Here is a 5,000-nt window from a genome sequence, read left to right as displayed (position 1 = left end):
TACAGTATGCATGCTCGCACACACACATAATAGCCTACATGAAGGACAAACTCAAAAAGTGGTACAGTACAGCAAGGACATGGATACACACACACCCACACACACATACACACACACACACACACCCGCACGCACGCACGCACACACACATACGCAGCCACACACACACACACAGGCAGACACACACACGCAGCATGCACGCGCACGCACGCACACACACACACACACACACACACACACACACACACACACACACACACACACACACACACACACACACACACACACACACGCACACACACACACACACACACACACACACACACACACACACACACACACACACACACACACACACACACACACACACACACACACACACACACACACACACACACACACACACACCTAGGGCAGGTCTTCATCAGAGGACAGAGCAGTGCCTATGCAGCAGCTTTGCCAGGTCATTACTCTCGTACTGTAGGCACAAATCGGGAACTCCCCCCCTCTCTCTCTCCATCCTTCTTTCCCCTCTCTCTCTCTCTCTCTCTCTCTCTCTCTCTCTCTCTCTCTCTCTCTCTCTCTCTCTCTCTCTCTCTCTCGTCTCTATCACTCTTTAGGCCTCATTTTCTCTTGCTCTCTGTCTTTCTCCTTATCTCTCTCTCTCCCTCTCTCTCTCTCCCCCATCCTTCTTTTCCTCGCTCTCATCTCTATCACTCTATAGGCCTCATTTTCTCTTGCTCTCTGTCTTTCTCCATCTTTCTCTCTCTCTCTCTCTCTCTCTCTCTCTCTCTCTCTCTCTCTCTCTCTCTCTCTCTCTGCTTCCCTCTCTTTCATCTCTCTCTCTCTTTCTCTCTCGCTCCATCCCTCTATCTCATCTATATCGCTCTTTCTCTCTTCATGTCTTTCCATCTCTCCCTGCCTCTGCCTCTCTCCCTCTGTCTAATAATATAAAAACACATTATTTACAGTACACTTATTTCATTTCGGCACAGCCAATGGGTTCAAACATGCATCAACCACATTAGGAGTTACATGCTTGTGTTATTAGGCACATATTTGTTGATGACACTAGGACCTGCCCTGGGGGGTATTCCAAGAACCTGCCTCAGTAGTAAAACGGGTTAAGTTAACCGTGACAATCTCTACTTTTATAGACACGACACAGGCTTATAGTTTTAGTGTAAGAGGTTTGCAGGACATTGTCAAATATAGAACTTTAGTGACACCTGGTGGGAAAAACTAGTATGGCGCTTTACATGACAAATATGCTCTTACCGCAAGTAATGCTTTAGTAAAGGCCCTGTTTTAAATTTGCTGTTACCAGAATGATAATGACTAAGTCTTAATTAATATTACTAAAAGCCATGTGTAATGTCATAGTAGTGTAGTACTATGGTAGTAAGTTGGTCTTTTTTACCAGCCCGACTGAAATTTCACCAGCGTTTGGCCGGTTGGGTGGTGTTCATTTAAAGCCGTGGCCTCTGTGATTAACTATTGATTAACTATTTACTTAATTATTCACCCATACTCTGTGCATTTTAAATGTTTCTCTGGGCAGTTAAATGGGTGTGCCTTAAATCCAAATGTACTGTGTGAGCCTAGCTTTGTAGAGAAGCGCAAGATATTTTGCACTTTGCTTGGCCAGTAGTGTGTGTGTGTGTGTGTGTGTGTGTGTGTGTGTGTGTGTGTGTGTGTGTGTGTGTGTGTGTGTGTGTGTGTGTGTGTGTGTGTGTGTGTGTGTGTGTGTGTTTGTGTTTAAGGCCTTGCCTCCCTTCATACCTCCCTGGGCTCAACTGCTTCACACTGGTTCGGGCAGATCTAAGAGAGAGAGAGAGAGAGAGAGAGAGAGAGAGACAGAGAGAGAGAGAGAGGGAGAGAGAGAGAGAGAGAGAGAGAGAGAGAGAGAGAGAGAGAGAGAGAGAGAGAGAGAGAGAGAGAGAGAGAGAGAGACAGAAAAAGAGAGCGAAAAAGATGAAGAGGAACAAAGGTAGGTCGAAAGGCAAGAAGGATGAATGTCAGTGGGCCGCACACCTGCACACTTGAGGTGTGTGAGATTAAGGCTCACTTATACATCAGCGGGCAGCAGGATGTGAAATAGCACTAGAGTCGGAGCCCCTGATACTGCAGAAGCTAAAACGAGAGAGAGAGAGAGAGAGAGAGAGAGAGAGAGAGAGAGAGAGAGAGAGAGAGAGAGAGAGAGAGAGAGAGAGAGAGAGAGAGAGAGAGAGAGAGAGAGATCCCAAATCCCTCATCTGTTGCACATGCAGGGACTGGCTTTCTTGCTGTGAAGGATAATACAAAATTCTAGCAAATTACTCCTTTTTAGAGAGCAATGGTCACTTCTTACTCTGTTGTTCTATGGCCTCTAACAGACAGAGAGAGACAGAGATAGAGAGAAGATATATACTGAGTGAGACATACTAAGAGAGAGACAGAGAGAGAGAGAGAGAGGAAGAAAGGGCAGGAGAGGGAGAGAGAGATGGACATAAGGCTGCACACATCAAGAATAACTGACATTCTTGGGGTGTTGTGGCCCAGAGAGCTAAAAAAAATTCAGGGACCTGGGTTTGAGCTGGCCTCGCGAGCCACCATATGTACTTCCGCCTAAGGATTGGCTCCACTATGGTAGTCTGGCCTTGCTCTTCTGTGGAGTGCCAGATCGGTGGCACTCCACGCAACACCCCCCATCTAATCTAATCAGAAAACAGGAAATAAGCGAATAAGCGCCTCACGTGGGGGAGAAAGGGGGAGGACGCTCGTGACGATGATGAAAACATCTGGGCCAATGGCTCTGGTCTGCGCTATGTTGTTGTTGAGTAACTGTCGGCGATTGGGTGAGAGCTGTCTAATCATTTCAAACCATAACTGAGTGCAAACTTCTCGCTTCCTGCAATCGTGTCAGATCACACAACTTCCAGACCATAAATACGAAATGAAATGGTAGTATTATCAGAGAGAGTAGAGAGAGAGAGGTTCCATTGGCCCATTGTTTCCGGGTTCTATTATTGGGGGGGAAATCCCCATTTAGGCAGACCTGAGGACTGTTCTATTCAATGCTAGGAGCATTATGACACGCCCCTTTAGGCAGACCGGAACCTGGTCATGTTAGGTGCCCATAGAAACCTATTATGTTGGCATATCTCTATACTTAAAGAATCTCTGGTATTATGGGATGGTCAGGACCAGGCTAGGTTTGAGCCAGCCCGAGGTCATTTCCTAATCTGTCCCCATCTCACTCTCTCTCTCTACTCTCCTGTCCCATATCCCATATCCTGTCTTGTCATAATAACAGCACAAAGCCCAAAAATGTGTATCTTTTAAAAAATAGAAATATTAGAATGTACATTCAAAGATGACATCATAAAAATACAGTGATGAGTTATTGAAGCTCCACTGCAGCACTTGGAAAATAACTGTCCAGTCTGTCCCAAATTAACCCGACACTGTCTGTACACTGTCAGATCTGTCCCTTAGGATCGCCCTGTCGGCCAAGGGGAAATACCTTGTATGTGAGATGTCCAGGCCTGATTCTGTCCCGAATGAACCCCAGACGGTATGATCAGAACAGCAGGTATTCCACTGTCCTAATCAACTGGCCCGATGATGGACTTGACAGATCTATTCTGTGAGATTATGCTGCCTGCAGATTTATTGGCTTGCGATTTCTACAAGGTGTATCTGTGAGAAGTCTTGGTGGTGCGGACTCAGTTTCTCAAAAGCTTTGTTGCTAACCAGTTAGCAGCTGAGTAGGTTGTCTATGGGAAACCGCATTGCATTGCAAGTAAGTTGCAACAACGCTGTATGGAGTGTGGAACGTGTAGCAAAGAAATAGTTGAATAATTAATGTGCTTCAAAATAAACAAAAACAATATTGCCATTAGTCTAATTAAGAACGGCATTATAATGCATCTCTGAATGTACTATTATCTACTATTATCGTTATTTTATATATCGAAATCGGGCACTGACAGACTACGGTTGTATAAGGTGGTGCAAAGAAAAAATAGTGTGGTACAACTTATTTAAGGGGGGGGGGGCTTGTCTGGAATCTATTCTACGCCCATATGGGGGGCCTTGTCATGATAAAGTTTGGGAGAAAAAAGGAATTGAATAGACAGTCTACTGATACATCAGTGATTCATCAGAGAAGAAAGAAGACAGATCCGAGCATTGTTGCTGCTCCCGGTTTATTGCAGACAACATTTCGACCCTCATTGTCTTTGTCAGGAGCAACAAGGTCGAAACGTTATATATAAGCAACGGTGTGCAGATCTTTCTTCTTTCTTTATTTCATCATGTCTAATCCAGCACCTGTGTGCTCACACTCTCTAAATGCTAAATGTGCACTTTCAGAGTAGAACACCAAATATTTTTACTATTATTATTGCTGTTGTTGTTGTTATTTTATGTATCTGATTCTTAAATGCTGCAAATGAAAGTGATGGGTTGTTTCTGCTGTGCTGCTGTTGCGTTGTCCTCTCTGCCTCAGGCCTCAGGGCTCATAATGAGGACACCAATGTGGAAACCAGACCTGAGGGGGGTCACACACACACACACACACACGCAGGCACGCACACACACACGCACGCACGCACGCACGCACGCACGCACACACGCACGCACGCACACGCACACGCACGCACACGCACGCACACGCATGCATGCACGCACTCACTTTGGAAAACAGACCTGAGGGGATGCCGACCCCTAGCGACCATCTCTGACGCAGACGCCTCGCTTTGAGGACGAGCAGATGGGATAAACAGAGGTGGAGGTGCTCGCTCCCTCGGCTTTGAGTGTGTGTGTGTGTGTGTGTGTGTGTGTGTGTGTGTGTGTGTGTGTGTGTGTGTGTGTGTGTGTGTGTGTGTGTGTGTGTGTGTGTGTGTGTGTGTGTGTCTGTTTCTTATCTCATGCTCATGGTGGGGGGGGGGTGGCTAGTGTAATGGATGCCAACTAGCAGAGTTCGGTGTACATTGCTCTCTCCCGAAGCCTCATAC

Source organism: Engraulis encrasicolus, chromosome 17, assembly GCF_034702125.1.
Source record: "Engraulis encrasicolus isolate BLACKSEA-1 chromosome 17, IST_EnEncr_1.0, whole genome shotgun sequence".
Taxonomy (NCBI): Eukaryota; Metazoa; Chordata; class Actinopteri; order Clupeiformes; family Engraulidae; genus Engraulis; species Engraulis encrasicolus.
The sequence above is the reverse complement of the archived record's forward strand: the minus strand, read 5'-3'. Positions refer to the sequence as shown.